The sequence below is a fragment of the Cheilinus undulatus genome, linkage group 8, assembly GCF_018320785.1.
Source record: "Cheilinus undulatus linkage group 8, ASM1832078v1, whole genome shotgun sequence".
Taxonomy (NCBI): Eukaryota; Metazoa; Chordata; class Actinopteri; order Labriformes; family Labridae; genus Cheilinus; species Cheilinus undulatus.
The window spans coordinates 4899886-4913681 of record NC_054872.1 but is presented as its reverse complement, the minus strand read 5'-3'; positions in this window follow the sequence as shown (position 1 = coordinate 4913681).

Here is a 13796-nt window from a genome sequence, read left to right as displayed (position 1 = left end):
AATGGGTCAACAGAGGCAAAGAATGGGCAGAAATGGGCTAAACTGGTACCAGTGTGCATTAAAAATTGTGAAATGGGTGTAAAAAAATGGTTAAAAATGGTTAATGGGGCAATAACGGGTCGAAAAGGGGTAAAAGTGGCAAGAACTGGTTTGGATGTGGCAAAACAGGCAGAATAAAATTGGTGGAATTGGTTTAATATTTGACAAAAATGGGTTTTAAGTTGCAAAATGTGTTGAAATGGAAAAAAGTGATAAAAAAACAAGTTGAAATTTGACAAAATTGGTGTGAGGTGGCAACTGTGTAATTCAAAAAATATTCTTAGTTTTTTAAAGGCATCTGGAGACCCCATCCCAGTGTCTCATGACCCTCCAAGGGGGTCCTGACCTTCACATTGAGAACCACTGCTTTAGTGGATCTGGCCCTGAGAATGTTCTTCGTCTGACTACATGCACAGACATCAGTTAAATATTACAGGCTTGTTTTAGGGGAGAAGGGGTTCATAGTGCTTGATTGATATGGTTTTTAATGCATGGTCTGTGATAAAATATTATCACAAAAACATAAGTACATATAATAATACTGTGTTTTGGATGTTTTCCTGTAGTTAAATCTAGTTTTATGGCTCATTTGTCATTTAGCGGTTCTTATTTGTCACCAAAGCTGCTGTAATCTCTAATGTGTGTTCTTATCTTAGACCCAGACTTGAGCTAGCCAGCTAAACCATTTCCTACTTTGGTTTTGGCTCATTTACTCCACTTCTGTCAAGTGCCTGAAGCATCTCAAAGGGCTCAACTCAGTAAAAGAAAACCTCTTCAACAAACTAAAGAAAAGCTTGTGTGCAACCTCGAAATAACAGGTTGAGTGCACACGAACACGGAGACAGAGGGGAATTCAGAGATTGAATTTTTGGACTGAAGAAAGTGTACGTAGCATGGAAAATGACTATTGAGGTAGAGTTCTAAGAAAATGTGAAGCTGCCTGCCCGTGCTGCAGGGCTGCAGGTCTGGTGTGAAGCCAGCCTGGCTCAATCTGTGTTTTTCTCTCTCCTCTCAGGCTGCGGCAGGGTTTCTCCTCACCAGAGGTAATGATGGCCTCATTTCTGGCCGAGATTTGGAAGGAACAGGAAATTCTATGGCTGTCCTCAGAGGAGGTTGTTATATTACTGGGACGCCACTAATAAAGGCTGGTGCCGGCCTGGGATTCCTCGTCTTGCTCTCTCTCCCTCTCTTAAGTCTCTCTCTCTCCGGCTCTCCCTTTCTTTCTCCCTCCAATCACAGAGAAGTGTTTCAGTGTTTGGGGCTCATCGGGAAGCGCACTAATCTGCAATAGAGACAATAAAATAAATAGGTCTTTGTCTGTTTGCTGAAAGTCGCAGACTGCTACTTGTGCTCTGATTCGACAGCTGTTGTGTATAAATCATAACAGTCGCTGTGCAGATTGTTCACTTCCCAAGCCTGTGATGAAGCTGCCAGCCACACTCTGGCAGAGTTTCCTGCTCCGGCCTCACACAGTGTTAATACCCACACAATCCATCTCCCTCCATCCAAGTTCTTCCCGCTCAGCCAAAGATGATATCTGAGGGACGGGGAGCTTTTTGAAGGAGAAAGGCTTTGTCCTCATCTCATCTCAGACTGGCACACAAGGTGCTGTAGAGTCTCCATTTGCAGAAATCCTACAGAGTGTCTGCATTAGGAGTCATTGTCTCAACGTTCAATGAGAGTCTGTGTTCACTGACCAATGAACCAATCGCGTACCAAACCATATCTGTCAACCGTTGCATCCCCACTGAATATTTACATTTTTTTAATTTTACTGATCTTTTCTGTTGAAGTTCAGTGACACACCCAGGATGAAGTGTTGCTGGTTGGCCTAATTGTTTTATTTTCTCCATCTGTAATTTTATTATCTGAAATATGCTGGCTTCTGCTCAGAGCTTTAGAAAGGATTGTTTGTTCTCAGTTACGTCAGCAGTACTGCTCATCCTCTTCATATTACAGGACTGTATCAACTTTTATGAAAATAGTGGATAACTGAGAAATGTTGAACTTTGCTGTTATTTTTCTGTGTTTAAGGTTTGTCAGTAAGACAGCAGTATTTTACCATGGAACCAGGTGAAGAAGAAGACGCAGACATTGCTGTGTCAAAGATAAACTGACTTAAATTTGTAGATATTGCCCATGCTTCCTCAGTCAGTGTTCTTCTAGTCTCACTCATTGTGAAAGGAAATTTTTCTCTTTTAAAAGATCTGGATCAATTGGCTCAGTTTAGTAATAAGAGCTGGTTGTTTAGCTCTTGAACTGCTCTTCCTTTAGTACAGTTTTGGTCTTTTAAATGTGTTTTTACAAATGACATAAAAGGAAGACAGAAACCCACAAGGACTATTTGGTTAACACACGTGGACAAAACTGTTGGCACCCTTCCATTAAAGAAAGAAAAATCCACAATGGTCATTGAAATAAATGTAAACTAACAATAGTAATAATAAATAAAAATTTACTGAAAATTCACTAATGAAAATCAGACGTTGCTTTTGGATTGTGGCTCAACAGCATCATTTAAAAAACAAACTAATGAAACTGGCCAGGACTAAATAGATGTTACCTGTAGAAACGATGTTAATAATGTGAACATAGGGATATGTTAAACTAAGGTGAGTCCTGTAGTTAGCATCACAGGTGTCTTCAAACCTGTAATCAGCCAGTCAGCCTATTTAAAGGGTGAAAAGTCGTCACTGTGTTGTTTGGTACCATGATGTGTACCACACTGAACATGGAGCACAGAAAGCTACGGAGACAGTTGTCCGAGGAGATTAGAAAGGCAATGATAGACCAGCATATTAAAGGTAAAGGCTATAAGACCATCTTCAAGCAGCTTGGTGTTCCTTTGACTACAGCTGACCAGATTATTCAGAAGTTACAGGTCCACTGGACTGTAGAAAACCTCCCTGAACGTGGCCACAAGAGGAAAACTGATGACAAAGTGAAGAGACGGATAATAGGAGTGGTAACCAAAGAGCCCAGAACAACTTCCAAAGACATTAAAGGTGAACTCCAAAGTCAAGGTTCATCAGTTTAAGACCACACCATCCATCACTGTCTGAGCCAAAGTGGGCTTAATGGAAGATGACTGGGGAAGACTCCACTGTTGAAAGTAAATTATAAAAAAGCAAGACTGAAATTTGCCAAATTACATGTTGACAACTCACAAATTTTTTGGGAGAATGTCCTTTGGAAGAATGAGACAAAACTGGAGCTTTTGGGACAGTCACATCAGCTCTATGTTCGTAAAAATGAAGCATCCAAAGAAAAGAAGACTGTAGCTACTGTGAAACATGGAGGAGGCTCGGTTATGTTATGGCTTTGCTGCATCTGGCACAGGGGGTTATGAATCAATGGAATCGCAAGACTATCAAGGCAATCTGGAGCAAAAGGTTGTGCCCGGTGTCAGAAAGCTTGGTTTCAGTTGCAGATCATTGGCCCCTCAATAGGATAATGATCCAAAACACACAGAGCTAAAAACAGACAAGAATTTGCTAAGAACCAAACACTGGACTATTCTGAAGTGGCCTTCTATGACCCTGATCTAAATCCTGGTGAAGATCTGTGGAAGGAGCTGAAACATGCAGTCTGGAGAAGAAACCCTTCAAACCTGAGACAGCTGGAGCAGTTTGCTCATAAAGAGTGAGCCAAAATACCTGGGACAGGTACAGATGTCTTGGAGTGATTGCCTTAAAAGTTGTGGAACAAAATATTAAGTTAAGGGTACCATCAGTTTTGTTCAGACTAGTTTCATTAGGTTGGTTTTTAAAATGATTATGCTGAACCAAAATTCATCCGATTTTCATTAGCTGATTTTCAGTTCTTTTGTCATTCATTACTTTTGTCACTTTGAAGTTATTTCAGTGACCATTGTGGGTTTTTCTTTCTTTTACAGAAGAGCACCAACACTTTTGTCCATGTGTGTATCACCATTTCCATTGAAAGCATGCTTATGACATAAACAAGGGGGAAATGCTGTTAAAGAGGTGAAGCCAGCCTCTCAGCTCAGCTCTTGTTCCCTTTATTTGGCTCGACATGGAGTAGGAGGACTGCAGGATTGAATGATTTGTGAAAATGAATGAATTTACACCAAGTGAATCACCTCTTTTCCAAAGTAAATAGATTGACACTAAATGAACTCTTCTTGATGACTGTCATTAAAGAGGGGATAGCAGACCAATGCTATGTGTAACTGGCCAATCAGAATCAAGTATTTAACACAGCTGTGTATTAAACATCTCTTCAGACATCATCCTTAAGTCTAAAATCAATAAATCTCTTTAATAACTCTGGATCAGTAAACCACTCAGACCAAATCAACGTTTCAGTAAATGATCCACCACTGTAAACATGCTTCTGCAGCTGCACATTGCCCTCTTTTTTACATCTATAATAATAGTTTACCACCTTTTTAAAGACAAAAATACAATACACATGAGTCTAACTACTGAGAGATCCCATGTACGATCCCACTCTTCATTTTGGGTAAAGAGCATTGTTATAGAATGAGTCATTTAGCGAGGTCTAACCCCCGCCAACGTGGTTCTCATTACGCTCACCATGGCCTTGAGAGTGCTGGCATACACCCCCCTCTCCTCCCCTTTGGCAGCACACACACCAGAGCGAGCGCTGCAGCGTGGATATTTATACCAAGGTCTGCGTTTTCCATTAGGATGACTGAGCCTCCGTCTCTGCTCACTGGAGAAAATCAAACTCTGAGTTCAATCACCTCAGACAATTCCCCGCACTCCCAGCACTTTTTATGAAGGGAAATCCTCCACAACATTTATGCAATAATAGTTCTGTGTGTGGTGATAGGGGTTAGAGACTGACACCCTGCCGTCAACTACTGAACAGTATACTATCTCAATTTTTAAAGAAGGGGAACAATAAAAGCAGCATATCCTGGAGTGTGATTGAGCAAGAAAGTCTGACACAGCTGTTCATAACCTTTTTTAAACCCTGCCCAACTTGGTTACTCACTCCTTCCCATTTGACCCTTGGCCCCAATGAAACATTAAAGATAAATTTAGAGTAGGGTGTGTGAGGATAACTCCAAATCTCTAAACCTTGTTCAAACTAATAAATATGCATCAATGTCTTATATTAGTGGTGTTAGCCAACGTTAGCTGTCACATCACCAAAGGGCTTGTTTCACAGGAACAAGACTAACCAATACTCTGGACTGGTCACCCCAAAGAAAGTAAAACAACCAGACACACTCATATTTACACCTTCAAGCACGTTTGGAGTGTGGGAGGAAGCTGGAGTACCTGGAGAGATCGTGCACACTCTTGTACATGCTGTCCTGCACTACCGTGGTTCTCAACATAGAGGTTGGGACCCCCTTGAGGGCCCCAAAAGGGATCGTCAGATGCCTTTAAAAAACAAAGCTTTCTTTCAAACGATTTCCAATTTTTATATCATACATTAAGTTCAGTGTAAATAAAAACATGGTCTTTGGTGAGATTTATGCTAAATTCAAAGTAATGTTTTCACACATCCATCTTGGAAAGCTTCAATAGGAAATGTTTTGGAAAAATGACTTTGAAAAAAACTCAGAGTGTGATTGGATGAACGTTCTGTCTGTAACATCTCTACGGGCCAATCAGTGCACCAAAACACGTGATGTAGCAGCTATCAAGCTGCGCGTGCAATAACACAAAACATGGCAACTATAGACATGTCAGTACTCGACTTTGTCGTTTTTGAGAAGAATCTTTGTTCTTCTTTTAACAAAGAAATGTTGTCAAGTTCTGATAAAACTGGCGCTTTAGCAGCATCCACGCTAATCTCTTCCTCCATAATTGCACCGGCCTCTTGCCACTGCTTGTTTATGTCATGACTCTGCTGCATCTGAAAGTACTGCCCCTCGTCAGTGATTGGTCCTGTCACTTTCTAACCGGGCCCAAATGGTTCAGATGGGAGCTTTGCAAGATGGATTCACCAGTGAGAAACAAGGAAATGGGTGAATCCATCTGCTTTGCAAGGTTAAGTTTGCACACGACTATTCTTGAATTTGCACAGCTGTGTTGAAGTATGCTTCCATCTTTGGGTACAGTGGGGGCCCCAATCTCTGGCCCCTTTATTTTGAGGTCACAGGCTGAAAAGTTTGAGAGCCCCTGCTGGACTAGACCATCTAAATGTTAAGTTGTAAGTTTATGTTAATGCTAAAGGATTAAAATAATGCTACTGTAGCCTTGCAATGACGATGGATCGGCCAGACTCCACATCTGTCATCAGGCAAATCCATCTTGCAAAGCTTTCGTCTGCAATGTTTGTGACGACCTGTTTGGACCAATCAGCGTCATTTGAAGAGAACCAGGCAGTAGAATGGGCAGGGTTTAGTTGTACTGTGAGCCGACAGCAACATAATGCTGCTTCAGCGCATTGGTCACACTCAAATCACACCATTTAACCATTCTGAAATGTCCAAATTAAAGTCATAATTTCATCACAACCCACTGAAAAACTTGACAAAAGTTTGTCTAACTGCATGAACCTCAAGAAGTGGTGGTTCTGATTGTTGGGACTGTTGACCAATCAGAGAGTCGGCAAAGGGTAAGTTGTTTCTCCTATGTTTCCTGTCATCTAAGAAACACTGGTACTTTCAGGTAATTCTTTAAATTCATAACAACTGTATGCAGCCTTTCCCAAACTTGAGCATGCCATGGCCAAATTTGATTCCTGAGAATCTCCTGGGGCCCATTAATCCTGACACGCCAGACAGACCGTTACATGTATGCATTGCAAGGATAATTTACACACCTGGGAAAGCTTGCTATCAAGACATTTGAGAAGGAGAGGAAAGAAATGCTAAAATGTCTAAAAAGACGTTGCCTCTGCCAAGGCCACATAATCCTCTGTTTCCTTTTTCATCTGAATAATCAAAAATGTTCAGGGATGTGCAATCTGCCTCATGATCTACAATAAACACCTACTTTGATGGAGAATAATTTGATGAATATGCAAAAATGGAGTGCACTGTCATAAAGAAAAACAATTCAAATGTACCATCTAACATAACTGAACAATCCTTTAAAGTGGTAAGCTAAATTTCAAATGGGCTGCATCTTTCTTGTGACCACTCAGTTGGCTTTTGCTACCTGTCATAATACCTCATTCATATTTGGTGCATTTGCACATTTTGCCAAACTTCAAGCCTGTATATGATTTATACTGCCAGTACATGCAGCCAATAATGTATAACCACTGTAAAGAGCAGAAATTTTCATTAATGCCAATACCAATCTTCAACTTTTTAAAAAATGTTTTAACCTGGCAAAAAAGTCCATCCTGCCACCGTGGTTGTTTTTAAAATAAGTCTTTGAGATGCCAGCAACATCACTCTTCACATCTACACACCTATATGCAGCTCAGAGGATTAAATGGGCTCCCACTGTGCAGATGCAGCAGTTTTGGAGGTGACAGGAAACTTTTATTGCCTGTACAGCTCACCTGAATGACTCCAATTTTGTTCATCTGTAAGGTGAGTCATAACAGACCGTTTGCTGACTTGATTCTGATCATTTTCACATTTGTTGAGGAAAAATTTGAACAAACTGCCACGCCAGGGAAAGAAGTTTAGTTTTTACAATGACGTCCTAAAGCTGATGCAAAACTCTGTCTCGTACACAGGCATGATTGCATTCACAACTCAATCAAACTTTGCCTGAATCTATTTGAATCAAGCCAAAGTTCCTCCCCAAGTGGGCCCAGGCATAGACATGATAAAGAGTAGACGCCGCATTGGAGGCTGGGGCACAAGAAATACAGCCGCCATCTTGGTCCGGTCATCCTACCTGTAAACAAACTGAAGCAGCAGACAATTTAAGATGCCAGAGCACTGTGCGGTGTTTTCCTGTGCAAATCGGCAGTTTAAATGTTCATGAGCAGCTTTGTGTAAATATGGTTTGGGGTGGTGTCATGTTCTTGTGTTTAACTTGAAAATGTACATTTTTTAAGATTTCCCTAAATCAATCCATCTATCTATCTATCTATCTATCTATCTATCTATCTATCTATCTATTTTCATTTTTTCTGATATATACTAGATAGAACTCTATTGTGTTATATCCTATATATGGATATATAATGTACTCATATATTGTTTTTTTCATTTTTCAACTTATTAAAATAGCTGAGTAGTACACAATCTGCTTCTCTATCATATATTCGTGTTTATGTATATGTGTGTATATATACACAGTGCTTAACAAATTTATTAGACCGCCTGTCATATTTGTCTCAGAGACCATCTAGCATCATGAAGTGCTTTATTGTGGACTCTTTCATTTTCAGTGAGCTCTCCATGTTTTACCATTTTGAACAGGAATGAGGGATTTCAAACTGAATTCACCTTTTTATTCCAAAATTTAGGCTGGCTCACTGGGCTTCTCTGAGAAGTCAGAAATGAACCAAGCAAAACATTCAACCACTAAAACTCATTTTTCTGTTCAGGAATGCAAGTAAATAACTATAAATTGACATATTAATCAAGAAATAATAATGTGCTTTACTATTTTTTCAGTTTTTTGTAAATCAGTAAATTTGAAAACTCATGGATAACAATAATAATTATATTTTAGCATTAAAAATATCATTTGGGTTAAAGAGCTTCTACATACTGGTGTATAAACCATTGCAGAAACATAAAAAATGATTTTGATAATTACCAATGCTGTTAATTTAGGACAGCTGTGGCATAAACCTTACTTTGGATGGTGGTCTAATAAATTTGTTAAGCACTGTATGTGTATATATATAAAATTTATTTATATAGATCATGTGTGTTTTGCAAAATACCTATCATACATCACATATATCACATATCAGAATATTCTATCACTGGTAGCCCACTATGAATATTAAAATATGCTGAACCATGTGTCCTGTATCATACCTACATGTATAACATTTGCAGGAAAAAAACCCCACATGAAAATCAGTTTAGTATTCAGCCAGTTATGATTGATTAAATGTGCTAACACTTCATTGCGCCTGCCAAACAGAGTACACTGGGTAGAGCGGGTGACCGCACCGAGATGGCAGCCCCACGGCTCGTCAGCACCGATAGGTAGTAGCAGTCGATGCAGCCTCTACTCTTTATTATGTGTATGGGCCCAGGGTCCCTGTGTGAGAGCCACTTAAATGACCTCCGTGACCCACCTGCAAAACATCCTGGTGCAAACAGGGTGCTGCTGCACACACTTTACTGATAGGGAAATAAAAAGCATGTTGATATTTTTGCATAATTTGGGGCATGGGCAGTCTTACAGGTTGGAACAAGCTGCTGACAATACCTTTGTTTAATGTCTGTTCCACCACTGCATGAGTAAGCTACCACGGTCATCTACAAAAACGGTGCAGACCTTGCAGGACTTATAAAAGTGTCTGCTTCTCACAGTCATGCCTGCATGCGTGGAGGAGAGAGAGCGTCTAGATTCAGCCGACAGACTGACCTGTAACATAATGGAGGGCTTTGACTAGCAGCGAATCATCACATACATCGCATTAACAGCTGTGTAACAAAGTCAGATCACATGAATCATGTGAACCACAGCTTGCAATTCAAACAAGGGGAGGTCCTTTTCTTTCTCCCAGAAGTCTGAAACCAGACTTAAGGGTCAGCACATGAAATCAGACAAACCAGCTGGCCTCTACTTATTTTGATATCTGAGGTGTACTTTCAGCTCTGAGGCTCTGAGAGGTACAAACATGATCGTAATGCTTTTGTGAGCAAATTCACAAATAGGTGAGACTTTTTACAATGCTTCAGAAAGTATTCGCCACTTTCCTGGTTTCTTACTTAGCTGCTTTTTTGTCACACTTTCATGTTTCACATCTTTAAACAAACGGATTTTAATCGGAACCAAATCACTGGTTATTCCACCCTGGCGGTAACAACTGCAAGCAAACATTTGCAGTGACTGGCAATGAATCTTTCACATCACTGTGGAGAAATTTTGGACCACTCTTCTTTGAAGAGTTGTTTTTTAGGTCACACCACAGCATCCCAATTGGACTGAAGTCTGGACTTCAACTAGGACACTCCAAAACCTTAATTTTGCATTTTTTTTCTAAGTCATTCAGAGGTGGACTGGCTGGTGTGTTCGGGATCATTGTCCTGCTAGATAACCCAGGTGTGCTTAAGCTTTAGGTCACAAAATGATGACTAGACATTCTCCTTCAGGATCTTCTGGTACAGAGCAGAATTCATGGTTCCATCTATTACTCACTACTCACTGCTGATCTTTGTTTGTCTTTCAATGAAGAAATGTCATCAAGTTCTGATATAACTGGCGCTTTAGCAGCATCCATGCTAACGTCTTCTGTCGTGTTAACGTCACGACTCCACCGCACCTGAAATTACTGCTCCTCGTCGCTGATTGGTCCTGTCACTTTCTAACTGGGCTCAGACGGTTCAGATGGGAGCTTTGCAAGATGGATTTGCCAGTGAAAAACAAGGAAACGGGCGTATCCATCTGCTTTGCAAGGTTAAAGCAACAGTGCAGCCCCCAAAAATCTAGGGGATCATGAAAATGTTTTAGTAAAATGTGAGACGAGCCTTTGTGTTCCTTTTTTGTCAGCAGTGTTTTTGGCCTTGGAACTCTCCCATGGATGCCGTTTTTGCCCAGTGTCTTTGTTGTGGTTGAGTCATAAAGACTGACTTTAACTGAGTCAAGTAAGGCCTGCAGGTCTTTAGATGAAGTTCTGGGTTCTTTTGTGACCTCCTGGATGAGTCCTCCATGCTCTCTTTGAGTCACTTTGTTAGGCTGGCCACTCCTTGGAAGATTCAGTACTGGTCGAAGTTTTCTCCATTTGTGGATAATGGCTCTCACCATGGTTTACTTGAGCCCCAGTGCCTTAGAAATCATTGTCATTAGTCATTGTAACTCTTTCCAGACTGATAGATGTCAGTGACTTTGTCATCAGTTCATAATTTCTTTAGATGTGTTGGTTTTTGAGATCTTGCCTACTTCTCTTTGTCTATTTAACGGATCTGGCATAATCAGGCCGGGGTGTGGCTAGTAAAACTGGACATAGCTGTCCAAAAACGTGTTTTGATTTAACTACCTTTTCACATAGGGCCAGGTAGGTTTGCCTTTTTTTTCCATAATAGATGAAATCATCATTTAGAAACTGCATTTTCTTTTCATTTTTGTCTGATATTAAAATTTGTCTGGTGATGTGGAACTTTTAAGTGTGACGAATAGGTAAAAATAAGAAATCAGGGAGAAATATTTTTTTCAAGTATCATTATTTCCCTGTCTCCATTAAAGGGCAAAAACAGCTGATAGAAACCTAACCACTCACATGCTGAGCAACATTTAAAAATTGAAACTCCTCCTAAATAAATAAATAAGAAATAAAAGAGGAATGTATTTACTCTTCCTTCCCTCCCGACATCCCTGGTTACTGAGAAGCCACAAAGAAAGCAGCGAGATAAGAGCAGCGGCTGATTTAGAGCAGTTAAACCATCACAGTGACAGGTTTGCTCTCCCTGTGTAGCTCTTAAAGGCATGAAACTGTAGCTTTACTACTCAGGCCTTTCTTCTGCTGCCGGCTCTTATCTGTAGCTCTTTAAGAAACAGTCAAGGTTGAAAACAGACGGCTTCCATTAGGGAATTTCATGCTCACATAGTTTCATTCAGCTCACACTCACACACACACACACACACACACAAAAATTGAATTTGATAGTTTTCCTCTCTTCAACTTTCTTCTCCTTTCTTCCTCCTCTGGGGAACAGTTAAGGTGCTGTGACACTCAGCATTGAACAACCAGAGGCTCAAAGGGAGATCACCCACATTATGACTGTGTGGATGAACCACAGTCTGAGTTTCCAGAGTAGAGACGGAGAGCGGCTGTTTATGGGTTAAAATAAAGTCAGTCTATCACAAAGGAATGCCAGAAAGACTATTGTTCATGAAATTTGGAGTTTTCTGGAGATTAAATAAAATAGTTAACCTTGAAGGCAGCAGCCTGTGGCTTATAAAGGATCCAACAATGAGCTCACTCATACCAAAAGAGAAAAAATTAAATGAAATTTAGATTTCAACGTCATATTTGGTAAATGTCTAAAGCAGAGGTTCTCTGCTGGTCTGCTCTCAGGACCCACTCAAATTTCCAAAACTAGCAACTGCTCATTTTACTGTTGCAGTTTGAACCATAGAAGGAAAAAATACAAGATTAACCAAAAAGACAGGACAAAAAGAGCATATTTTACTGTTAAAATATCTTAAGGAATTACCTGATTATGTGGAGACGTAGCTTAGTTATCCCAAGAAAAGGAGATAAATAGGTTCAAATATTGAGGAAACAATGAAATTTACCCATTATTATGGTTGAATAGAGTAAAAACATATGAGTATGTCCATTAAGAGCTCTTGTGAATTTTTCTTTCCATAACACATACTGTATTCCCAATCCACTGAAAACAGAACTGCAGTCCACTTTTGAGACCTGACCCACCACTAGAGAAACCATGGCCTATTGTCGTGGTTTTCAACTGGTGGGTCTGGGATGTGTGCCTGGACAAAATCCATCCATCCATCCATTTTCTTCCGCTTATCCAGGGTTGGGTCGCAGTGGCAGCAGGCTAAGCAAGTCCACCCAGACATCACTCTCCCCTGCAACATGTTCCAGCTCTTCCTGGGGGATTCTAACGTGCTCCCATGTGTGAGGAAGACCAAGGAGCGGCTGAATCAGTGATGAGGGCCGAGACAGGAGCTGGTGCTAAACATCTCTTTTCTTTTTATTTCACTTCAAACTTGCACTTCCATATCACACAGCAAAATCAAGCCCTGTCTTAACCTGAAACAGCCTTTTTATAGTCTCCCACTGATTGGCACAAACTATTTCATCCTCAGAAAGGGGGTATTTGATTTTCTGATCATTAACTAAAACAGCACACATATTTTTTTTAAACATTTTTCTTAAATACATGATTAAACTATACAAACATCCGACCTAATTCAAGTAGTTACAATAATTACAATTATGCCACACGCTCTAAAACCCAAGCAAATCACCCAACAACCCCACAGGAACACCCCTACGCAATCTACTTGTGCCGTCCCTCCCAGAACCTTTGAAATAGATTTTCGGACCCCCGGGGAAGCATTTGCCCGAACACCCTGGAGAGAGCACAAGGGAGAAAGGTCAGTGAGGCGGCCGTAAATCAAACACAGTGCAGCTGCCGCAGCATCCGCAATGTGTGGGCTAAAGTTCAGATATACCAAGATAAAGCTAAAGTGCCAACGTGCCTTTTTAATATGCCCAAAAATGCCCTACCACCATGCGTGACTAGTAACGAAGTGCCCCTTCATTACACCATGCTAGATTAGAAATATAATCTCCCTAGAGAGTTCTGGGTCTACCCTGGGGTCTCCTTCAAAACGGACATGCCCAGAAGACCTCTGCAGGGAGGTGACCAGGTGGCATCCTAATCAGATACCTGAACCAACTCAACCAGCAAGGCGAAGGAGCACCGGCTCTACTTCAGAATCCCTCCTGATGTCTGAGCTACTCACCTTATCTCTACAGCTGAGCCAGCCACCCTCCTGAGGAATCTCACTATGACCGCTTGAACCTATTCTTTCTGTCATTACCCAGAGTTCATGACCATAGGTGAGAGTTGGGACTGGATCGACTAGTAAATTAAGAGATTTGTCTTCCGTCTCAGCGCCCTCTTCATCACAACGGAACAGTACAACATCTGCAATACCACAGGTGCTGCACCAATCCACCTGTCA